Consider the following 27,670-nt stretch of genomic DNA (forward strand, 5'->3'; position numbering starts at 1 on the left):
ATAAAACAAAATCGCTTTCTCTGTGCCTATGCCCATAGGAACATTTAGAAGATTTAAGCATACATAGGTATGCTAAAATCTTTACGTACGCCTGATGGTAAGCGATCACCACCTCCACCAGCTCATGTACATTTGCAGAGGCAGGGCTTCTGCAAATAAGTTGCCCGCTTAGAACCAGTATGACATAAGGAGAGGATTGACGACGAGAATGAAGGATCGGACTGGGAAGGGTGAGGAAAAGGACACGTGACTCCGGATCCCTCACTGGTCGTATGAAACACAGCAATATTCTCACGCGTCTACATAAGGTATTATGTCTGAAAGGATAAGCTCATATTACATATTAGCTTAATATATAAATTATAGATTCTTAACAAATTCAAAACACGATTTTCAAATAGGAATATTATGGAATCAAACCACGTTTTAAGTTTGTCGAATTTTTAATCCAATAATTTGTTTATCTCACTAATTATTCGTAATGCTAATCGCAAATAGGATCGCAGACACTCAGGGATTGTGGAAGATAATGTGATAGGTATTTCTCCCTCGTGTAAACGCGAGTAGCTTCTCTTCTTACAGTTAGGGTGAGATAATCTTACCATAACAAGAATCACCTAATTCATACTTCAGCTAGGGTAAATCTAAACTCGTAGAATTTATAGTGATGATAAAATGAATTTTATGCTCCATTTGGGAATAAAAGTATAAACATAAAGACTTTGTTTGAATGCGCTAATCTTAGGAACTTCTGGTTTGAATTGAAATATTATTTTCGCGTTGAATAGACCATTTTGAGGAAAGCTTAGGCTTACAACATAATAACATTAGATAGTACAGAATTGAAGAGATTATGTATAAAATAATGATATAGATATAATTAACAATCTCTAGCATGCGGTTTTGACCGCTTGGTGAACGTGTGAAAACCGTATTATATTTAAGCAAGCAATCTATTTACATGCAACGTATCAACCAATTCGATTCATCAGTTTACACTATTTACCAACCGGATACAACCATAAAACTTATTATTGAGACTCAATGAAATGCCAAGGAATATTATATATACGTAAAAAATACCAGTGTTTGTTTGTACGAAAACAAAGAAAATTGGATCGGCTTATGTAATAAGGTACTGAATTAATACAAATTGGTTTATTAAGTAGCTACCGGGTTGGGAAAAAAACAAAACTTGAATACTTTGCCAAGTTCTTGTATAAGGTATGGAGGTTGTTTTGGAATGATATTCAGAGCTTAATATTTATTGTGTTTTAAAAGCTTTTGGATTGACATTTGTGCGTAAGAACTAGCTTCGCCAATGGTACATATTTCACCGATAGAGCACTTAGGAATCATGTACATATCAAAACTTTGTGATATGTATGATATTGATCCAGTAGTTCCTGAGATCGCATGCAAACAAACCAACAAACTCTTCAGCTTTATATTATTCAGTATATTTAATAGCTTATTGAATTATAGTTTCATCAAACAAATATTTTTTACCCTGTGCAAAAGTAAAAAACTTTGCATCACGTTTGTTACTATTTTACGCGTAATCCACTAAACTGAATTTGATGAGACTTGGTGGATGTAGCTTATGTATCAGAATAACCAACAAGCTATACATATACTGGCTTTTGAACGTGGATTCTTCCGCAGGTGGAATGCAAAGGTTGAAGTTGAAAATATAGCTACTAAGACTTGAAATTAATTCTAGGTTTATTTAAAATTCAATTAGGGAAGATTTTAAATAACTTAAACTAGGTTACACTTTTTTGCCTGGTACAGAAACGAACCCGAGACGAGTTGGATCTACGTCCAATGCAGTTGGAGAGCTTACATTTAAAGATAAAAAGCATTCGTTTAAGACAAAACAAAACGATGCCTTCACTGAGATAACAATCGAAACCCAATTTGAGGGTAATCGTTCACGGGAATGTCGCTCTTATTCTGACGACGCATGGACCATAATCGCAGCATATATCTTGCACTGCTTGAACAAGTTTGTTTATTCCACTATGTACAATCTAGTATGAGAGCCAACTAATACAATTCACTGGATACATATTTTTTTTATTTGTAAATTGTTAATGCATTGTTGTAAAATAAGGCAGTAATTAACATCTAAATTATAATTAGTTCATAAACATTAGCTTATAACAATTTTTTAAAGTATTAAGTGGATTCCTACAGAATCAGAATCATACATTGGTTACTACATTTCTACCCAAAGTAGGGACAAATCAACAATCTTTTATGGCAAGTAACTAATTGTAACATACTAGCTGCTCACCCTGGTTCTACCCCACTATTTATTATAATTCGTATTTGTCTCTTTAAAGTTGGAGCTGCGAATGCTGCAACGTGCGAAATTTTATTAAAATCGGTTCAGTAACTCAGAAGTCAAAGCCAAACAGTGTCACAAAATTTATATACTATTAAGATTATTCAGCTCTCACTAACCTATCCTGTGCTAGTGTTCAACGCATGCATCCTCAAGGAATGTACGGCTAGGTTTATTTATTGGCTGGATACAGGTAGCCTAACCCTGTTCGTTTAGTTTACAAGCACTAGATCCGAATAAAATTAAATATGGCCGCCGGTTGCTATGCGCATACCGCGCGTGTGTCACAATAGCAATTAGTTAAAACATTTATTTAGGCGTTTAATTACTTGCGATAAAATCAATGCATTTGTAGAATTTTGTTATATACTTCTATTGTTGAAAATTATCGGAATTAAATATATTGGTATTATATATATAAGTAATGCGAAACCGTTTCCGAATCCGATTATTTAATTACAAAACAGAGTGATATACATAAAACATCGAGCAGTGGTGGTGCAGTGGTATGGACCGGACGAACGTACAAGAAACAAATACATTTTTCAGTGTGTTTTGTCATTATTCAACACATATCGAAACGATGAAGCAAATCAAAATTTTCAAGATAAGTGACATCTGTCAACCTGCACTTGGCCAGCGTGGTGTATTATAGCCTGATCTCTCCTGATGATGATGATGAATTAAATAAATTATCAATATGTCGATACTAATTTATTTTATAGAGAGCGAAATGTAATAAAAGGTTCAATATCTTTTCTTAAAATATATAAATATAAATTGTTTTTTGCGAATGAAATTTAAGACGCTTCGAGCTTTCTAGCCTGATCTTAAAATTAGATGGCTATTTAGTTTTTATTTATGGAAAAAAATTTGCGTTATAAATAGGCTTTTAAAATGCAAACTCGATTTGGGAGGAATTCATTGCTTTCTTAATCTTAAATGTTTCGATTATTTACTTTATCTAAAATTTTTTTTTTACTATTTCAACTGACAATAAAAAGGAATTTTTACCTGATACTTTATAAAACGCTCACTTTACCATCCTAATGTTAAGTTGTATTAGATAACATTATGGAACTTCGAGCTTGATGGTGAAGCTAAAATAACTTCTAAATATAAAATTATAGTATTTTTTGTAGATCCAATTTAAGAATACACAGAACAACAAATATAATTACTAGCTACCCAACTATACGTGTTATTTAATGTTTATACAAGTAACCAATGAACAAAAATTTAATAAAAAATCTTTTCTGCATAACTGGGTTAACGCGTCCAAATAAACAGCACATAAGCGCACGAAAAAAGGGAAACTCGCGCCTAATTCAAAAAGCTACATTGTCTATGGACAAATTCAAATGAAAAGCAAAAATAACAATTCTCTACACTGTAACCTCGCTGTAATGACAGCACTAACACGACAATCCCATTCAGAGGCCTGTCACTCATTAGCATATGTACATAAAGGGACCCGTTCATTGGCCGACTCCGCCATGTTTGAATTGCAGACATTTCGTGCTGCCATTTTTATTAATTAAAACTCCCGCGCTTTTTTCCCCCAACGCAATTGTTTTAAAAGTTATCTTAATGTTTGCGTCGGATTTAATGGTTAGCAATTTCGCGAAACAGAACCTGTTGTTTTAATACGGATATTACGTGTCATTTTTATCGAACAACAGGTAACTGAATTTAGATTAAATTGCTGATGTGAATTTGTTGCGACACGCACGGGAATAATAAAAGCTAAATATAATAAAATAATACGTTTATGTGCAGTGACTGTATACTGGCCGGATACAATAAAGAAAAATAAACCTTTTACGAATACAACCTTCTTCGAAAATGGAATATTGCTGGTCAGTTGTAAAAAGTGAACCAAATTCAAAAATAGAAGTGACAAATAACATATTCCTCAGTCGTCCGCAGGCCAGGCGATGGGACGGTCGAGAGCTTTCTCCGAGTAAATAAAAATAGTCGAATGTATTGAAGACTCGTGGGACCGCCAATAACTCTGGCTGTGATCTGTGTACGTATGGAAATTCGCCTGCGCTTAGCAATTCAGTCTCACGATATAGCTGTTCTTGGGGTATTATTTGAAAGGAAAATAAAGTATATCGTTGAGTATTTTGTTGAATTTTTCAGGATTCGAATACATATATTATTATTGCTGTTTCGAGAAGCATTTTCGTAACAAACTTTTACATGCTTAAATAATATACAATAACAAGTTCCCTAACCACAGAATTTTTCTATCCATAAAAATGCTAATGCTTCGTCTAAGGGGCGGTACGCAGTGATTGCATTGAACACCGTAAGTGGATTTAGGTACGCTTTTCCTCTTGACTTTACAAGGACGCTAGACGATTTAAAGAAAACCTTTTCTTTGAGACAAAGTTAGTCTAAAATATTTAACAACTAGACGCTCGTCCGCTCCGTCCGAATATCAAGATTCCTGTTTCACCCAAGTCAGCTCACACTTTGTCTGTATAGAAAATTTCATCAATATCCATTCAGTAGTTTCAGCGTGATTTTTGGACAAACATTAAAAAAACACACATTTTTTCCATATGTCATATTAGTGTGAAGTGTGATATTCCGTACCATTTATTTGGCGATAAAAAATAATTCTTTATGATTGTTATTATATCTTGAAGTTGTTTTCGCGTTCAAATTAACATATAACTTTTATAAGAATTTTGCAACTTCAAAATTTTTATTTTAAAAAATGACTATCATAAATGCATTAAATGTAAAAAAAAATTGTAATATATCTAGATGAAATATTCCACGGTATTATATCAAGCGAGTTGAGATAAGAAACGCACAGTAAATTATGTAAAAAGAAAAACTCGAAAGGCGCGCACCAAGAAAACTTGCAACTCCCAAGAATTAATTCGGGGACCTAAACAGTACATTCCTATGCCAAAACGTCTTAACCGGGTCTAGCGATAGGATTAACCGGGGATTACTTGATAAAACCGGATCAAACTTATGATAATGTGATCCCGGACGGTTTAAATTTTACAGGCTTTACCAAATTCCAGGTAAAACGGAGTTTGTTACAAACGCTCCAAGTTTGTTCTGTTACGATTTTTGTTTGAATATCTACTTGTATATATGCAATAACTGCCATGCTGAGCAACTTTAGATTTACTTAGGTATTAGATAAAAAGTGAAGTTTTGTGTCCAATAGTGGGTTATGGAGCAGATGATATACATCGTTTCTCTGATCGATTTTCTTTGTGGACAGGTAGATCGATTTTCTGCCAGACACTTTTTTTTCCAAGTCATTTTTAAGACATTTTTTGTATGTCCCCACCGGGAATCGAACGCAGGGCCCTTAGGTATACGTTCACGCGTTGACCACTATGCCAAGGAGGCGGTCATTATATTACATAGGTATTACAGGCAACGGCAAATAATATTAATTTTAATCGTGAAAAACATTGCAATAAATATATACCTAGCCGGTTTCTGACCATCTGTCAGCCAAATTGAATATTATACAACATGAAAATTAAAGTAAAAAAGTGTTAAATTGTCTATCAAACGCCATTATCAGCAAGTAGTAAAACCTACTCTTATTGCCACAATAACTCAACTGACTCTACGTACCTCCAGTGTTCAATGTATTAAGACATTGGATACCGAAGGTACATAATAATTTCAATATCATTGACAAGTAATTACCGTTTATTCCAAATTTGCATGGACAAATATTGAATATGTCGACTGTTATTGAAGATTGAGACTTCATTTAAATTACAAAGTTGCAGCTTGTACCAACTAACATATACACGTTGTTTCTTGGGCAGTATTAGAAAAGGTCTATACAGTAACGTCATTATTATTAACATAAAATAATGAGGATTCACACTTTATTATATGATACAGTTGAAATATTAATGTTTAACAACAAAACCAAACAGCCTCCAAGTTGTCAGCTTTCGAATAAAAAAAAAATCATATTAATTGATGCCCTCACTAAAATCTTGTGTTACAAACACAAAAAAAACAGTCGAATTGATCACCTCCTTTTGAAATCGGTTGAAAAACACGGTTTAGTGAATCGCAGTTGTGCATAAAATATCTAGTTTTGAGAACTTTATTTCTTTCCCAATGAACTAAATTTATAACAATAAAAATCTTCAACATGTGTTCAATGTACATGACTGAATTTCATATCTAATAGAGACCCACGTTTCACCTTAAGTCGTCAATAAATTGTTATCACAAGCTATTCAATGAAGCTTTTAAACAAAGCCTTAAAAACCGTTATAAAGATACCGTCAATTATATGCATATCCCTCTTAAATCTCTAAGAGTTATTATACTTAGAGATTATGAGTTGAACGTCTAGCAAGTTATATGCCGGTCTGTTTGTTGCTCAACCAATATTTGCTTTTAAAGTATAATAAGATTATTTTACAGGCGGGAATTTGGAGTCGAAGAACCGAAGTTTCGATAGCCTATCGATCAACTTCGCCTGCTGTGTATTTGTGAGAATTGTTTGTAGGAAGTTTTCTTTATCATTATGTTGTATTCGGTTTTTATATGAATTCTTTTCGTTGGTTAGCGGATTTGCTCGCGTAGTGTATTAGGTTATGCACTAATTCTATTAATAATAGATATTAATATATTTTCTGTGAAAATTCGTTTGTAACAGTACTAGCATATGTTATATTATTCGTTTGATAAGATCTTCGTTCCATTTTAGATGTTACGATTTACTGTTCATTTTTGCGGTTTTATGTGCCAAACTTATTACTGTTAGTAAATAAATGAAGGAATAGATATAAAAGAAAAGCAATTACTCCGTGATTGAATCGTAAATGTTGCAATAATCAATTCTATGAAAAGCAATTTATTCCATATGATAAAAACTAAAACAATTTGCGAAATTATAAATTATTACTATTCAGTATTCAGCATGGAAGACTAGTAATTTCGTTTGGATACGCCTGTTTCACCCTTGACCCGCCGTTTGAACTCTAGTTAACATAAGAAAGTAGTAAGTAACGAACGCCATTCAGAGCAAATTGAACTGTATGCCGCAGCAATATAACTGTTTCTTGTGTACTAGAAATTGCTATCTTAATTCGTTTTCCGTTCGTAATTTGGGGGTTAATATAATTCTAGTAAAATGTTCGGATTGCGTGGCAAGGTGTACTTAGGTATATCTAGTATTTTGCATATATTAGCTGTTGGTATGCATACATGCTGAGGGTAAGTGTTACAAAATATTTTTAACATTTCCAAACTTAGCTGTGTGGTTAATCTTAAATCGGATCTGAGATAATTGTCTTTGATTGTAAGCATCTTTATTTGTTCCAGTAGTAAGCAAAACTCCTGAACTCTCCACGTTTCAAGAAAACATAATCAAGATCGGTTGATCCCTCCGAGGGCTACGATGCCACAAACACACACGCAGACACGCCAAACTTGTAACTATAGTTTTTGCGTTGGGGGTTAAAAGAATTTTTTTTTTCACAAAATCACTGTAAAGAAACACTTCATTACCATCAGATATCTACGACTATACCTATCGAATTAACATAATATTGAATTAAACTTTATGCTACACGTTTATAATGTGAATGCTTGTAAATGCCATATTAATTATATTGTTTGGCTCTGACGTAGCTAACCAAACAGGGTGGCGGCGGCCATATTTACAAAATTTTGAAATACAATACTCGTATATAGTTAGCCAGCTAGCTAGCAATTGCCAGCGGCTTTGCTTGCGTGGAATTTGGTCTTATATAAAGTTTACACATGAAAGAGACAAAAAATATGTATCGTTTTTATGATATTCTTAAATGTATTGCGAGACTATCTAACTAAATTATATTTATGGTTCATTAATTCTATTTATTTATTTAATATATCTACACTTAATTATTCCATATAGATGTCGCTGGTAATTATTAACCCTCAACGTTTCTATTATGTCTAATTTAAAAAGTATTTTTATAAAACTCAATACAAGAAACACCAACACTTGAACGCAGTTTTCCAAAGCTCACTGCGCTGACCACTTGGTTCTTGCCTCATTATCAATTATAATGCACCTCATTAACCTCAATGAACCGGTGTTTAATTATCCTACATGCTGGATGTAATTTGCTTGCGTGTAATGAGAGTGACGTCATTGCGGGAGGAGGAGGGGAGGTTTGTAAGATCTTACTTTTGTGGTCAACTCATTTGGTTCCAAAAGTTGTTTTATCTTAAGGGTGACTTAATAATTTGATCCACAGATATAATAATTTTTTATATAAAAGACACCGACGTTCATTGGGAGAAGGTAGGTCCCACTATCGATTCGAAAGTGGGATCAAATAACAATAATTTCCTATCAAACTAAGTAAATAATCGAAAAAGGTTCATGCTAATCGGTTGAATACCCACGGAGTTATCGAGAGCAAAACAGACAAAAAATAAAGGCGAACTGAGAACTTCCTTACTTTTTAAGAACGTCATCGTGTATGTGCTTCATTCTATACTTCTAATAATATAAAGCTGAAGAGTTTGTTTGAACGCGCTAATCTCAGGAACTACTGGACCGATTTCAAAAACCAATGGATATTATGTATGTATGTATAGGCTATATTTATATGTACCACGAGAGAAATTGGGGCGGCCTACTAGTGTTAATACAAGAGACGTGAAAGGATAACTTTAAATAGCTGCTAACTCTTCTTTAGTTGCTTTCTTTGATTATTACCTCATGAATACTAACAACAATATATTATTTCACAATCTGTTTATAGCCAAAATCTACACGTGCAAAGGTACTAAAGGGTTGAAGTAATATAATACTATTTGTTTATAAAATGTAACTTGAGCAAATTAAAAGATATTTTCCAAACATTGTTACGAAAAGAGCACTCAGCTATTTTATCTTTGAATTTTAATTAACTGGCAATATTTAGTTACGACGTTGATTGACTGGTTGATGTTTAGTCGTTTGATGAGCCTCGAATTTAGCGAAAACTTTTGATTACTCTTTAAGTAAATATCAATGCAATATAAATTTAAATCTGTCTGACTATTGTACGATTTGAAGGTCGGTTGAGAGTTAATGTAGCATTCAAATACAATCGATATTTAAAGTATGATTTGGAATCAAAACAATTTGATGACATTGAGGTTTTTTTTTTGTTTTATTTTCTTTTATACCGAAATAAACATAAAAATATATTGTTCCGTACCAATTTCTTTAACACAGGCTAGTAAGGATATAGAAATAATATTCACTGATTACCGTAAATAAAATGAAATCTTCTGTCCCATATTCATATTAAAAAAACTCTAGGTATATTTATATAAGACAAGACGCTCGTCCCGGCTCTGTCCGGATATCAAGATTCCTGTTTAATCCCAAGGGAGCATTTAATCGGGATAAAAAGTATCCCATCACCCAAATCAGTTCATACCCTGTCTAGCAAAGAATTAAAATTAAGAATTAAAAAAAAAATCATCATATTCCGTTCGGTAGTTTCAGCGTGATTCACAGACAAATATCCATTCAAACAAACTTTCATATTTATAATATTGGTGTGATTAAAAACTTAAGTACAAAGTCGAAAGATTTTCATTTACTCGTATCAAGCTATCTATTACGAATTTACAAGTTTATTCACAAAGCCAGATCCCTTCACCACACCCATCCCATTGAATCGAATTTAAAATTTAAACACTGTTTCGTAATCCCACATCCGTTAGACCAAACAGCGAAAACCTTTTCACAAGAGTTAGGGTACCTGAGATAAGACCTGGCCGTTTATATTCAGATACGCGTGACGTAATCAACACGACTTAGGGTTAAGAAATTACACGGGGATCGCCTTTAATTTATACCACGTGGTACTGTTTTAGACCGGTAGTAAAAATATTGAAAGTTTTCTGATGTTTTTATATAAACAGCACAATGTTAGATAAGTTACATAAACGGGATATATATCCCATTTTCAAAAAGCCGCTTACTTAAATAAATATATTCAATAACCAAATCATAATACATCGCGATAGCAAAGAAAAGATACACGACGAATTAATAAATATAGAGCGTATTCGAAACGCTATTTCCAATATAGCATATCTTCGTAAAGTATCAAAAGTGAAGCCTGCCCCAGTTTTCGCTTTACAATGAATTCGTTAATCAGATTTGCATAAATTTGAATCGCTAATGACTACGCTCACAAATTCACACATTAACTAGTAAAGCTAAATCACGGACAGTGTTTTCTTCATCTACCCACTTTACGTACGTTCTGTTTTATGCAAAATCGCTCTTTATATCGAGTAAACCTATGTGTAAAGTATACAATTTGTTTGTTACCTTCAAAACTTAGTTATGTGTAAACGTCGAGTTGTGAAATTCGCAGTCACCAATTTACCTGCAAAAACATTTAAATGATAAAAAATTGTAAAACATATAGAATTTTAAATGTAGTAAGCGAACCTTTTAAAATATTCGCAACATTGAAACAGCATTGAAATATGTATTTCGTTCTAGTTATTAGGGGTGCCACAATTATGTTATGCAGTTCGTTATTTTTGTTTTCAAAGAAAACAATTACAAGTGATTAAATCGGACGCGTGGCATTCGCACAAATAACGGCCCTAAAATGCACTATCATTAAATTCATGAGGCCTTTAATCCAAAAAGAAATCCACCAGAATCCCGAATCGAGGGTCTTTTGAACAACTTCAAAGTTAAATAACCCTAGTATAAGATTGTCGCGGAATCGCGCTCGACAACTAAAAACCACCTTACAATGATAGAATAGAAGTGATTTTCGTATACCTAACCTCGCGATCCGTGAAACAAATGATCAGCCGTGCAATTTAGACTGTATTTCCGGGTACACGGGTTACATTTTAAGTTAACAAATATTTAAATTTATTCATTGAGCAGTGCGACGCGAAATGGACTCTAAGGTCGGGCGGTAAGGTGGGGATCAGAATGAGCCGCGGCGTGACTTCGTCAGGGGTGGTACTCGCTGCGATTTTTCAACGTGGCTCTCTGAATGACGTCTGTATATTTTACTAGTTAAGTGACAGATGGGTGAGGGCTGCAAACTATTTATTGTGCCATTACAGTTAGGTTGCCAAATGCCGCGCTGCGAGAGCTTGGGGCTGACAGTTGAAAATTGCGCCCTTACTCAAAGTAGTTGTATTGTAGATTATAACAATTGTATATAAATCCGCATAAAGATATCGAACCGTTGTTGTCCTTTTATTTGTAACGTATTGACGGATCATAAAACGGGTCGAAAAGCAATTTGTTTTTATTGTCTCTGTCCCGATATAAATTTCAATCTATTTATGATGTACGCAGACGTAAAAATTTGTGACGCTCCGACGTACGGATGGAACGCTGTGGAAATCAATTTCGGTTTAGTTTTTGGTGTCAAACTATTTTTAAATTGACGTTTGTTCCATTTTTTACAAGTCACTTCTAGTTTATTTGCGATACAGAAAACAACGTGGAATTTCACGAACGAAAAAGTGAACTAGTTAGATAGCACGACTACGACTTATTGCAATTAATATCTATTTAAATTGCTATACACAAACATATGGAAATTTCTCGTAAAAATGTCTTCGTATTAAAAGATAATTGACTTATCGTTACAAATTGACACTTAAGATAATTAAGCCAGCACTTACATCAATTGCCATAAATTTAACACCGTTTAATAAATGTCTCTTTGCTATGCGGGTGCGACTCATATATCATATCATATAGCGGGATAAGTCGTCCAAAATGTTGACAGGATATAACAAATTTATCGTCCGCAAGTTTTAGTAGTTCGACGACATGTGACATCTGCCAACCCGCACTTGGCCAGCGTGGTGGATTATGGCCTGAACCCTCATAGGAGGCCTGTGTCCCAGCAGTGGGAACATATATGGGCTGATGATGATGAAGTTTTAGTATGGCTTCATTTTTTGCCACAACATAATGTTTGAATAATTTCATCAGTTATTTCATAACGGTACTACTAAAATATCACGAAAAAAAATACACGTCACATAGCGTCATACTTTTACAGTGTAGCATTTGGATTTATCGTAATTTTTCTTCACCTATTCGAACCATGGTGAAGTAAACATAGTAGTTTTAAAATTTACAATTAAACTTTATAACCGACAACAGTCGGTTTTAGGAATCAATAACTTTTGAAAACAGTAAGTTAACAGCCGCAAAACGGCTATAAAATCCGCAAACATATCGAAGTATATTTGATCATGATTTGTATGTATTGTCGCTATTTTTTCAACACCGTCCAAATAAACAGACGAATATCTAACGATAGTATTCAAAGAGCAGATCGGAACTGTTCAATAAACCTCCCCTCGAAAGGAACAATCAAAGAAAATCTATCCATCCCTAAAGGTAAGCAAATCCCTCCCTCCGGATGAACTAGCGCTAAAAACAAATACTTAGAAACATCGCTGGAATTTCGTATTGTGACAATATAAATACGTTTTTGTAAGTTTCATGTTTAGTTAGTTTAATGTATTAAATTGTTGAATTGAATCGTTTAGTAATACTAAATTCAAAAACTATATTAAAAATGAATGAGTTCAGAGAGCCAACTATAGCATTAATGAATATATGGAAGTTGACAATCCATGGAATGTTGTCGCTTAAGAACCACAGGTCAGTTCATTGGCATCATTGTTATTATGTATATGTTAAATATTATGTAGAATTAAAATGTAAAATTTATATTACTTTAAAAGAGCAACTACAGAGTTTCTTGCCGGCTCTTCTCTGTAGAAACTGCCTTCCGAACCGGTGATAAATGTTATAACTGTGTAATATTATGACGATTCAAAAGTGCTTCTATAAGAAGTCCAGTTGAATGAATAAATGTTTGAGTTTGTTTGAGTTGGAGTAAAAAACTAGCACAGATCATAATTTTTATAATAAACAGTAGCGTTTTTAAATATTCAAGTAAAGAAATACTATTTCTAAAAGAAATCAATCACTGTACAACAAAACACCAAAAACGTTTTCATAACAAAAACCAATCTTCGTTGCGAATAAATATGACTTCTATTTTACAAATACGCAATCCCCTTGATATTAAATCCAAGAAAACAATAGAAATCGGAAAATGAAAACGCTATTGTCATCCATCACGCCTTGGTATTTCTTAATAACGTCCAATAATTTCCCATCGTGCTTGGAAAACGACAAATACTGACTGTCAAACAAGAAAACACAAACATTAATTTGAATACGACGACAGGCTTCATAGTGGGACAACGATTCCCATAGACTCACTCTATTCATACGAAATCAAAACAACTGGAGTCCCTTTCAAACTGGTCTGTAATTAATCAAAACAACCAAAGGGAAATGGGACGAGGTCACTTTTAGAATTAAATGTATTAAACTTGAGCGGTTTCTCTTAAATGATATGGGAACTATTATCGGGGAGAGAAAACTATATAAGCATAATATATACGCAACACCCAGATATCGCTTTAACGGGTATCGCCAATCGAGATTTCTTTTGTAATTTAGAAGATTGTCGAAATAATCGAGAACCCTTTGACATAATCACTCTTTTAAAAATAATTTGAATAGCCATAAAAGCCGTCATTAATTCCACAAGCCGAACTGTCAAAGCCTCTAATTGTCCTTCATTTATACTTCAAGGGAGATCATTACCCTTTTTATTCTTTTCCGTACAAACAGTTCTAACTTTTCAAGCCCCGTTTCCACGGCCTTTTTGTTTCGTCCGCGATTTCTGAAGATTTGTAAATGGTTATCTAAGTGGCGAAGACTTTAAAATCGAATTAAAACGAAATCATTGAAGTGAAACGATAGAGGGCAAATCTTTAAACTGTCACCCTTCCGTGAACGAATAACCAATCAAGCGAACCGAACTCGCTACGCATACAGATTAACACAGACCCCGCGTTGCTAGCGTATTTGTATCTATTCCCACAACAATAAGAACTAGTTTTCCCTGTGTTGCGGGTACCTCATAAATTGTAACATAGAATAAGTGCTTAGACTGGGCACATTGCTTATCCTGATAAAGATCTTAAGTAGCAGTTAGATAGAAAGAAATTGATTGGAATTTCTCCGACACAATCTGTATACGAATATAGGAATACTTTTGAAAATGAAGAATGCGGAAAATAAATATTGAAAATGAATTTTAAGCTTGCGTAAAGTATTGTTATTGAATCTGCATACAATGCACAATGCCGGAGCAATGTCGACTGAAGGTTGCGTCTGGACGAGGAATATTGATAGAATACAATATGGCCAGAGTTGCCGATGCATTAAAATTTGTCTAGTCGTTTACGGTAGCATTTTGTTGAATGCATTTGTATGGGTGTATGATTCAGCTAGGTTTCATAGAACGAATACGTGAATCTACGAAACTATTGTATAAAGAGTAATGACATTTTTAATTTGTATTTATCAAAAATATCTTCAATTTTTTTCCCATTTAGGAAAAATCTGATGTATTATACAATTATGGGTTATGTTACATACAATCGTTGTTTAATGGAGATGCTTAAATTGTCTTCAAATTCATATAAATAAAATAACGTTTTATGTGTTATTATTAACGAATGTTTATTCGTAAGCATAAGCGAAGCGTCTGTCCGCTAGCGATTCTTTGGCACAACATCCCGTAGGATTTCCCATTAGGTAGGGAAAAGTTTGGTGAGGGGAGGTAATCGTTTCGTGCTTATGTTTTTAATGTATTCGGATTTGAATGGAAATATTACTTACGACGCTATTGTTGGTGGCCGGGGGTCGGACAATGGATTGTTTTCGTATGCAACAGTAGATGACTAGACTGGTGTTACGCTCGGTTTTATGTGGAATCGATTTTTATGGGCCTAGTTTTTTGTGAGGTATTTAATTGTTGTTTTTGATCAGTATTGTTTAATAATTAAAAGGAAATATGTAACGAGTTGTTAATTATTTTTGTTGACAGTGATTCGGTCGATACAAAGTAAAATTAGTTATAAAGAAGAAATAAAGTAAAATTGTCATTTTACATACAATTTGGTAGGAATTTAGCTATAGAAATACTAGCTTGTGTCGGTTGGTTTGTCCGCGGAAACCTCGTGGCTAACTAGTGTCACAATAAAATAGAAATATACTATAAAATCAAGGACTACGTTACCACTAAACGACAGTAAATACTACATTAATTGTTAAATAAATAGGTAGTATAGGATACAAGTGAGAGATCCTTAAAAATACGCCATCCGGTGAGTGTGTCCCACGAATCATATATCTCTCTGGCATAATGCAAATGTCGGGATCAATCACGGAGTCTAGACTTAGTGTCAGACACTCTGACGGTTACAGATAGAGCTCTAAGTGTAAGTTGAAGTTAGACTTAGATTATATTACGGTACGTCAATCTTAATGCACTGAGTTGATTTAAGGAAATCTTGTTGAATGGGATACGGGGGCTATATATATAACTACAGACTTGTATATACCATAGATATACAATAAAAGTATTTTTTGATTGAAATATTGTATTAACACACTTGTTTTCATTATTTATATATATAGTAGTAATGATATAGCATCATTGGTTCATTTCTTTTTTGCAGTTATTTTATTTAATATAAGTAATAATGGTTATTTAATCAATCACTGTTGACTGACACTGTTTTTTTTTATAAATGTACTCTTTTAATGTATAATTAATTAATGACTAGATGTAGTGAAAGATATCACTTTAAGTTCTTTTTCCAAGCGGCCTGAACTTCTCATATAACATACTTAATATAATATGCATTGGGTGTTTGCATAATGCTTAGCATTAAATAGTGGCCTAGACGAAACACTTAAATAAATATCAGAAGTAACTTGAATCCCACATCAAGCATCCGTCCTACGGAAACCCAAAAGTTTGAACAAACAATAACTTCAATAACAATACTAATATCCTTATATAAAACGAAGGTATTTCACACCTCTAGTGGGTCAATGAACCCGCACCCTTCTTAGGGCTCCATTATTTGCGCCCAATTGTGAGGTGTTAAGATTTTGTAACAATTCCGCTGATATTATTGTAGGTGAGATTAAAATTCATGTTATTATTAGCGAACAATTGTTATAATAAGGGTGAGATTTAGTGTAGGTATGAATAATTTATACTAATGATTATTAACTGTGAGTGATTTCGAATGTGTTCAATAAGTTTCTAGTTTAATTATTAATGTACTTCTTTCTGAGTGGTCAAATCGAATCAAATTAATACATACAGTTGATTATATAGTTGACTAATTATATAAGAACTAGCTGCACCCGGCAAACGCTGTTCTGCCTTACTCTTATCCTTTAGGGGTATGAAAAATAGATGTTAGCCGATTCTCACACATACCCAATATGCACACAAAATTTCATAAGAATCGGTCCAGCCGTTTCGGAGGAGTTTGGCAACGAAAACTGTGACACGAGAATTTTATATATTAGACTAGCTGCGCCCCGCGGTTTCACCCGCGTAAGTCCGTATCCCGTAGGAATATCGGGATAAAAAATAGATGTTAGCCGATTCTCAGACCTACCCAATATGCTTACCAAATTTCAGAGGAATCGGTCAAGCCGTTTCGGAGGAGTATGGCAACGAAAACTGTGACACGAGAATTTTATATATATAGATTAATACACTTTAACGGAAAATTGTAATGCTAATAATTTTGTATTCAAGAGAGCTTTATACTATGGCATACATCCTATTGCGATTGATTTTCCTGTACACGCAAAACGATTCCTTGCTAGATAAAGTAACGTTTTGCATAAAGAAACGTTAATATATCGATTCAAGCCCCAGAATTACATGAAAGCGAAATTTGAATAATTATGCACAACTTTTAATTACACTCGAATAGAAGCACGATGAAAAAAGCGGTGACAACTTTGCAAAAAACCCCTCATCAATTTAAAGTATCCGAGCCGTAGAGTGCCCTTGAAAACTGCGAACTTAATTCGCAAAATTGAAAATTCATAATTCCTAAGAGCCAAACAAAATATAAGGGAACATTGAATGCCACTAATTCGTAATGTATGTAAATCATCGGCTTCAAGTCTTCGTGATTTGTGTTTGATTTTGATAAGTTGCCGAATTCTGTTAGTGACTTCGTTAACGAGTTCATGTGTAATGAGAAATGAGGCGTAATTATGCTTTCAAAGACTCGGAATGTGTTCAGGACAAAGAAAATAAATCAAATGCGAATTACGTTATAATTTGTTGGATTGGTAGAGCAAAATTTAGTTGTATTATTATTATTCGACATTCTTAGCCAAATAAAAACAAAGAAATTCATTCTGAATAAAATATTTATTTGTCCTTAGCCATTTGCTAGAAGAACTTTTGAATTGTTGATAGATTAATCCACATAGAAAAACCAGCAAAAAAAAATTTGATGCCCGTTTAAAATCGTGTCAACTTCATGCTTTATATCGATTTAATAAATTAAATCAACTGCATTCAAATAAAGTAATAAGTAATTTCTAAACAAATCAATGAGTTTCAATCTAATGATTCAGAAATTGCATTCAATACGAATCGAAGCGCAAGATATCAAATCTAACCAGAAATATTTAAAACAAACGACCATATTCTAGATCAAAGCGGACTAAAATAACATTCCCTAACCAATACTTGACTTTACGGACGAACTTGATTGAACAAGTTCATTCTAATCCTTGGTTATCTGCAAGTCCGTCGGGATCTCTGGAATTACTAAACTTTGATAAGTTTAAATACAAGAATACATTTAGTGAGATCTATTTATTGCTTAGGGCTCTCTCTTTACGTGTACTCTAATGAGGAATAATTCATTCGATTCACATTCCAATACAGTAAACGTTTCTACGTATTACAAACTAACTTTCACCCACTGCTTTGCCTTCAACGCGAGTGCGTGCAAGACGTGAAGTAGGGACAGATGGACAGACAGTTGATTTCGCATTTATTTAAGTATGGATGAATCTTCATATGAAAATTTCAAGACCAAACACAAAAACTTGTAAATTTTTTCTACTTTCATATAACAAATGCGAAAACAATTCTGTCTGTCTGTGCCTTCTTCACCCCCAAAGTACAGCATCGATTTAGATTAAATCTAGTACAAATGTCACATGAAATAGTTTTTATCCCGCAATAAAAATTCACTGGAAAACTCCCGACTGTCTATATTTTCCTTTGGCTGCGCAGGTGAAGCCACATGCCGATAGCTTGTATAATATAATACAGATTCAATCGGCCTTCAATTGAATACTCACAAAGCTATATATGAGCAAATCATATTTCCATTATCATATTAAAACTCATCTACTCGACCACGACTCACTAATAAGAAACCGCGCAGAATAAATCATCTTCCAACTCAATTAGGCATAAAGAGCCAATATTGATTCTGGCCTTATACAGTAATAATGCGGTAGCAATGCCCCCGGGGGTGCAATTACGATATAGGCAAATTTCCTCCAACGCTGACCTCTGCTCATTTCGACGCGAGTCTATTTATATAACCACTGTTGTATCATTTGTACTGGGTTGCAATTGCGCTCGATCTATCGATGTTAGGTACTCGTGATAGGTTATGTACCTGTGTGTTTTCTATTACGTTTGTAAATGCAGTTTTTGTAAAACATGAGAAAATTATTCGTATATATATTGTAATATGATCTTGTACATACATACACATACGATGAATTCCCTGACAACAGTAAAAAGCACAGCTCTTCACAAAATATTCCCGTAGAATCTATTTCCATAAATCACTATGATCTTCCATTGCGGCATCAGGTCACCGTCAAACTAATATGCAAACTGTACTTGAACATATGAAACTTAAAGCCAAGTCTCCACAAATTACACCAAACTGCTACATGCCAGCAGTTAAAGCTCCATCAAGCCATTGCAATCCATTTTTCACTGGCACATTACACATCGATCGAATCACATCGGGAATTCGACAGTCTGTCACCATACCGTTTCACGTCAGCTGACATACCAATTGGTATGATAACAGGCGATCCTAATTAGTGAAATACGCGGGATGCGATCGCATTGCGCACGTGTTTCCGATATATTACCGTAGGAATGTAACCTGATATTGCGATTTGTGATTTTATAGCTTAATGCTCTAATCAAGGCCTAGGGTGATTTTGTATATCAATGCCATACAGAACGTAATTTAATACCAAACTGTGAAAACTGTTATCCTAACTAAATCAGACTATAGAATAATTGTTCTCCAAACACACGGAGATAAATGCAACGAAACTTACAATCAATAAATCACACCCGTTCAGTCATTGCTGATTCATAAATGGTGTAAATAAATTTATTTTTAAATACATGTGTTGTAAGTAGCTTTATAATAAATAGATATATTTCCACATATATCTTGTCTATAGGAACCGTAGGCGGTGTTATATGTAGAAGGTATCGAAATAGAAGTGTAAAGAAACAAGCATCGAAATTCCGAGTAGAAATTTGTCACTTGTGAGACATGAGACTTCACTTTAGCTCAACTATTGGGATGACCACAACATCGTGCGTAGCGCTGTGGGGGAACGGATACGTAGAAAACCATTTCGCTTTCCATTGCTGGTTAATCAAGTACAATTAATTGTGTTCAAATTGATGAGAGAGCAAATTAAGCCAAAGAGTCTGCAAATACCGTTAAGTACATGCATGTGGTTTGAATTTACAAGTGCTTTTGAATAGATATATTCATCAATCCTTAAGGAAATTGGTTTCCTCGTACTGAATGGTCATTGGTACAAGATGTTGCAAATTTCTCAACTAAATATGTATAGAGAGCACATTATATCAAATAAAGTGTAATATACGAGTGGTGTACATCAATATAGCTTTGGGCTGGTTGCGACGTGGCGGCTGCTTTGATGTTTTGCAGGACCGAGGGTTGCTAACCATTCATTTATTTTTCAATGAAATTCTGAATTTGACCCTAAATAAATGGACTTCCGATCCTATTGGAGCGGACCTTTCTGCTTATCGAATAGTTACTTGCACTTTATTTATGTGTTTTATGATATAAATCAGATACAAGTTAGGTTAGAAATGTTTGAATATTGAGGAAAATGAAAACATCAATAGAAAAATACAGGTTATTCTTGCTATAGTTTAACTTTGTTATTAAGATAATACACATAATTTTTGTAGCGGTTAGTAAAAAAAATGCATGAAGTCCTATTGTTATAATTGTATTGATGCAAAAAAAAAAAACAATTAAAAAGCACAATAAAGAATATTGTTAACCCCTTCTATTATTCACGAATCCACGATTTTCAATTGACAATAACACTTCTGGAATTCAATTATCGATAAGATGATACACGTGGATCCATCGATTGTATAACTTTATTAATTAACCACTTAAGAGACAGTTCCATCGAGAGACCATACAACGTAAAGTACCTACGTCGTTTCAGAAAATTTTGAATGGGAAATTGAGATAGTTGTTTGATATAACCTTGCAATGGGTGGCAACCCTATAAGCATACGGTTAAATTGCTTCAGTCAGAATTGACCCCGTACTATTACTTATTCAAATATGTTTATTTGAACGTATTCACTTGATTGGGGCGTGTGGGAACTTAGGCTCTAATGATTCAGCTTATTTCTGTTTAAAAGGGTTTGGGTAAATGCCCTTATTTATTTCATTAGATTTATAACGCTCTTACTGGTTGTGTATACATATGTGTTTATCTTCTAATTTGTACGTGTGTATCTAAAAACCGCTAAAACGATGTTACAAATTTTTACCTTGATACAGATTTAGGTATTAAGAATCTATATATCTGATCTTCTGTCTTTACACATAGGATATAATATGTTAATAAATATAAACGAAATAGTGAAAGGAAATCACGTATAAGTAATAAGTCGGATGAAATAGAGAAAATGAGCAATAACTTCTAATGAGTCAAGATATAACCTAGTTATATGTGAAATACATTCACTCACATGTACCTAATTAAAAATAGAAGTAAAAATAGTTTATAACGAAGTTATTGTACCTACTATTAACAGTATTCAATTACTATGATAGCAATCAATATGGCAAACTGTTGTCACGTTTGATGGTTTGTAAGTATAGAGGCTATTGACGTCAATCCTTATTTGATGGAATTGATTCTATATTTGGCTTGAAAAACACTATTTTGTAAGTCAATACCTCTGCCTTAAGTCGTAATTTTAACTTTCACTTACAGTTATATATGTACCTTAAATATTTATTTGTTCATTTGTGATACAAAATTGCGATGAACTGAAAAATATAAAGAGTAGTGAAAGTTTCATCATGGGGATTCCGGATTAGAATCTCTGTCTGTCGCAGGGACGAAGCAGACGACGATTTAAAAATTGCATTGAATGCTACCAAATATCAGCAAATTATGAATACCACTTGCTAAATAGGTTAGGTTTATATTAAGTTATAAACAAAGAAACATTTCATTCACTGACTGGCACCCGAGCAACATTTAAAATCATCTCTGGAGTCAAGGTCTCCATACAATCAAAACTTAAAACGCATGTTTACTTTTTATGAATAATAAACCTATTTGTTTATTATTTATTTAAAGTTTAATTTACCCCATACCTGTTAAACAGAACTGGGTGTTTTTAGTTCAAAAGCGTTTTAGGCAATTCACTATACGGAGGGTAATATTGAGATTAAAGTTAGGAAACGAAGACGGTGCGGGATCAATAACATGTAATAACATGTAGTCAATAAAAAGTTCCAAGCATAACACGTTAAAAACAACATTAACTTTACATCCATTTTACATCGATTCAAGTTTTTATAGTATACAAATTTTAAACCCCATAAAATACAAGTTTAACCTTTATATTCAAAGATAAATAAAATTACGCGTACCCAAGTAATTTCATTCGTTACAAAGCTACGTTTTGTATACGACAATCAAACTAACTTTTTACGAGTGTTTTGTTTTAAAATATCCCGTCTTCAAGGGACGCCTGAGCTAGCTATTAAATGCCTCGGCCTTTATTTTTAGTTTAATCGACATCAGTCTTTCTGTTTAAATTAACCGCGACTCGCTCGATCTAGTATTCCGTTTTAAGCTCTATATCTCGCGTTTAAAGTTTATTTTTAAGCGATTAATCAGGCCCTCCATTCACGACGGGACACCGAGATTGACATGTGTTCCTTTTTTGCAGTCAATCTCAGTCCTCTTTCAGTATTTTGCCAGATAATGAGACGATCAAAAGGAATTCACTGTCGAATGGCTAGGAATGCCTATAATGTTCTAAGAAAGGAAGTTTCGTTGGGGAAATTTTCTATTTTGTACCTTATTGTGTGGGACACAATGTGTCTTTCCTCGTACCATTGTCTCCAGGGTTTTGTTGTGTAATGATGCATAAAATCTTATAGTAAAAGTTATGTTGTCGGAATTTTTATTCTCTGAAGAATAGGTACATTATAATTACTACTAATGACTTATTAAACTTTGTTATATCTCTGTTGAATATATTAGCACTATTTTATCAGCTACAGTTCAGTTGTAACCTACTTATCAATTGCATATAAATGCCATAAACATAATAAAACTACCTTTCCCCATGCATTCTAAAGAAATTAACAAAAGTTAATCTTACTTATATTATAAATGCGAAAGTTTTTAAGGATGTGTGTGTGTTTGTTGCTCTTTTACCAAAAACTGCTGAACCGATTGCAATGAAATTGGTACGTAGACAGATGGACAACTGGAATAACATATAGGCAACTTTTTATCCCGATATTCCTACTGGATACGGACTTATGCGGGTGAAACCGCGGGGTAGTAGTAGTAGCTAGTAATGTATAAACTATTCACTATATTTTATTATATCAAACCTCAGATCATCAGATCCATGCTCAATCAATACGTTAATACCTAAAAAATGAATAACCACTTACTAATACACGAATAAAATAAAAAAACTAAATGCAAATTGAGTTGCTCCACTATTGTATATATTTCGGGTCGAGTAATCGCTGGGAAAGTGGAATGATTGAAAAAGGTTCATCCTTTCTCGTTATGGATGACACGGATTACGTTTTCGGCTCTATTCGAAGGAAAATAATGTAAATAACTATTGAATGATATAAAAACAATTTCTAGCTTATATCTGAATATCATTTAGAGTTGACGGTTTGGAATGGGTATCAGCTAATATGATATATTTGATGGAATAAGTTCTAACAGTATCGTATATTGAAGCTGAGGAAGGACAGCTGTGGAACGTGGCTTTGCTCGAGCAATACTAGTATAAAAGTAGAATTTCTGAAAATTCGGTTAGATTAAAAAAATATAAAATGCATCAACAGGAGTGAAGAATTTAAATTCATATAATATACATAGATATTCCATCTATGTGGAAACACAAACGAAGTTGTTGATTACGCCGAAGAAATCGGTATGGAATTCGTTACATTATATTGAAATATACCTGTTAAAAGTATACCTAAATACGTTATCTTGTAAAGAAACAACAGTAAATAGTTATTATACAAAACGACGGTAACAACACGAAAATTATTCAATCAACACCCAAACAAATTTTCAAAACGCATCGATAAAAATATTTCAACATAAAAATTAATATCCCCACATAACTATAACACATCGTCAAAACAAAGCGTGAATTTAATAAAACCGTGGCTAAATTAACACATTACGACTAATTAAATAATTCAGAAATGTACAAAACGGACACGGTTTAATGAATAAAATCGATCACTCGCAGTAATAAATTGATATGTTGGCGTGAAAATGCTTTGAGCGCCTTGTGAGATGCCGGCGGTGACGTCACGAGACCACCGAACGAGTAATGAGTCAATTGAGGTATTCTATATATTTTTTTTTATTATTTTTTGGTACTTTTTATGTTGAGATTGGAGTTTAGGATATGTTATTGTGATGTAGTCATTGTTACTTTTTCTTAGATAATTGCTAAGGTGGAAAATGTATGTAGATATATATGGTACCAATAAACCCGTATCTCTAGCTAGAACTAGTTGTAAGAAAGGCGCTTAGTTACACCTAGTGACTAGGGAAAATGGTTATAACGAAAAACGGGTTTTAACTGTGACATACTTTCTTACTGATATATTTATAATTATGGTAAGATATTCATTTTTTTCCCTATTATTAGGTTAAAAATATCAACCGATCCAGATAATTCCACTAAATATATTTTTTTAATGTGCTTATCGATTTCACAATCCAAGGAAAGCCACGTACAATTGTTATATAAACTGAACAATAAAGTAAGGGGTGTGAAAAGGGCCCATAAAAATTATGGGGGTCAAGATGAAGAAATATGGCTGGCTGTCAGTTAGCCAGATTGAAACTAATGTGGTTTGGTGGCATTTTAGGGGCCCTATTTGTAAGCAGGTCAAGGGTTTTTGATTTTGTAAGGAAATGTAGGGTAAGTGCAATTGTGACACATTTATGAGAGAATGGATTTCTCGATGAAGTTCTTATCTACTACGGTTTTTATGCAAAAATAGAATATTGCCTATACTAGCATGATCTATATTAAAATTATAAAGCTGGAGAGTTAGTTTGTTTGGTTGAACTATCTCAGAAACTACTAGACCAGTTTGAAGAATTATACACAAACAATAAATCGGCTATCTAGCCGATTTATTGAGGTAGGCTATAGGCTATATATGTACCACGGGCGAAGCCGGGTCGGACCGCTAGTTAAGTAATAAAAAGATAAGGTTTGCGAATATATGTCGTTGTAGGGCACTTTTATTCTGCGTCTTAACACTCATAATTAAAGTGCTATTAAGTGTTATACAACACTAGAAATAGTTATAAAAAAAAAAACATCGATTCATTTAATAAACAAACACAAACTCGAATCCTTAGTTGGATTGAATGCAAAATTCAATTAATATAATAACAAAAGTTTAATTTCACAGCTGTCATTTGGAAAATTTAACAGAAACATTTCCCGCTTCCGATATATATTTTGGACCCTGGACTACGACATAGATGGCATTCACAAATTGATCTTTCATTTTGAAAACATGTCCGCGGCTTCGTTTTGTGATGCTGCTTTATATTCACAATATATTGTGAAACCGATGGAATACATACGAGTGGATATGTATATATATTGCTTATGTATATAGTAAATATAGATGTGTGGGTAATATGATTATTTTTTACGTTAGAGCGGACAACCGAACTGGGGGTCCGCTTGATGGTAAGGGACCACCATCGCCCATGGACATTTGCAGAGGGATAAGGAAAGAATTTAAGGCGGAAAATGGGTGGAGGTGTGGTACAGTCCCGGTGAGGACTGGCCCAATTCGTGCCGCAGCGTACTCGACTCACACATAGAGCAATTACAATAACTTTTACTTACTAGTAAAGAAGCAATGTGTGCAGATGTCTGGGATTACCTGTAAATCGAAAAATATAACATTATAATCTGTGAGATATTAATCTAAATAATGAAAAAAGTATGCAATGAGACAGAGAACTACCCTTTGTTTGAACTTGCTTTTAAATAAAAGTTGGTGGTATTGCATTGCATAACAAATTAAAAGATACCTATATTTTAATGATTTTATCTTCACCCTATTATTATCATTTATAAGTATAAATTAATCGAGGGAACAATTTGATACAAGTCCAAGCGTGGTATACGCGACTTTCTACCCTCCGGTCTAAACAATTAAGTCGTAAATAAGTGGTGTTTATTTAAAATTTGTTACACCAAGCCACGCCTCGCATGAATATGCATGATGCATATAAGTTATGTGCAATTATGTGCTATAATATTCGTCGCGGTGAGAATTAAGGCATTATCACGGATATTGACGGCGTTTTTAATCATTTTCAGTTTATTGCAATAAACAGTTAATGGGGTTTGAGGAATTTAGGAGACTGGTGTTGTATGTACATACAAGTTATTTTTATAAATGTCATTGTCATTTGAATTGGCCAATTGTTGAATAACTACACAAAAAATGAGTGTGCAATTTAGCTTAATAAATTGAATTGAACCATTATATGGTATTTAATTATACAGTGTTTAACGCCGAAAGTCAATTCCTAGAAAAAATATTATCTAGGTATCTCCAGACACAAAAATCGTACCATAAAACACACACAAACAAACACATTTACGCATTTATTTATTGATTGGTGGCTTATTTTTATGTTATACGGTTAATAAGACTTTTAAAGCAGTCCACAAAGCATCCAATATACACATAAACAAAAATATTTGAACACAATAAATTTCTCTACTATTTTGAAACAAGATAGATCTAAATTAATACCTATACAGGATACGCCTGCCTAAATAGGATTTCCTAATGCGCACAATTGAAATCATAAAATGTAAACACGAATAGAGATATAAACATTATAGAGTCGAACGCAGTGCGGTCTTCCTGCGATCCATCAAACAAGTTCCTGAATTTAATAGCTGGGAGGTCTGATCGATATTAGGTCTATTGTGCCAACCTATATTATTGGTACCTTCGTAATGCATATTGAAATTAATTATAACCTTGCTTTTGTTGCTTTAAAGTGTGTGGATTATAAATAATCATTATAGGAACTTATTACTCGAATAAAAAAGGTTCAAACACTTCGTCTGAGTTAAGATCAAATTTCATCTTAAGAAAGTTTTAAAAGTTATCGAATTTGAATTTGAGAAGCATATTTTTTTTTCTTAACTAGAATCTTACCATTCTCCTACGAAATACAATATTATAAATGCGAAAGTTTATGACGATGTGTGTATGTTTTTTGCTCTTTCACGCAAAAACTATTGATCCGATTGCAATAAAATTTCGTACGTAGATGGCTGGACAACTGGAACAGCACATAGGCAACTTTTTAACCCGATATTCCTGCGGGATACGGACAAACGCGGGTGAAACCACGGGGCGCAGCTAGTATTTAAAATATTTATCGTTTTTTAACCAACATGCATATTTTATGTTTCATGACGTCTAGAAATAAGTTCAAGTCTAAAGAAGCATAGTATTATATACATGACAAACTAAAATAGTTCTCGTAACATATTCGCTTGTAATAATTTTAATACATAATTTATCATTTACCACCAGTTTGAAAAGAAGTATATCTAGAAAAGAGCAGAAAAGGAACTGTAGTTGCTCATATAAAATCAACTATACTTTATTGTAGGCCTTTATCAATATACCTAGTCTTGCCATAAATATTGTAATAAAGAAAAAAGAAAATTGTTAACTGCAAATAACATTTATTAC

The 27,670-nt window shown here is 33.5% G+C and overlaps 1 protein-coding gene across 3 annotated transcripts in view; it reads right to left on the bottom strand.

Annotated features, from left to right (window-relative positions):
- LOC119837714 (latrophilin Cirl) overlaps positions 1–27,670 on the bottom strand; it is a 233,474-nt gene that overhangs the window by 104,989 nt on the left and 100,815 nt on the right. Inside the window, exon 1 of one of the 3 annotated variants that reach the window (XM_038363446.1) lies at positions 10,695–10,731. The exons of the other annotated variants lie outside the window; for them this stretch is intronic. The gene's annotated coding sequence lies outside the window, so the exon portion shown is untranslated. Of the gene's footprint in view, positions 1–10,694; positions 10,732–27,670 lie in introns of those variants that run through there. 3 annotated transcript variants of the gene reach the window in all.

This window comes from Zerene cesonia, chromosome 28, assembly GCF_012273895.1.
Source record: "Zerene cesonia ecotype Mississippi chromosome 28, Zerene_cesonia_1.1, whole genome shotgun sequence".
NCBI classification, from domain to species: domain Eukaryota; kingdom Metazoa; phylum Arthropoda; class Insecta; order Lepidoptera; family Pieridae; genus Zerene; species Zerene cesonia.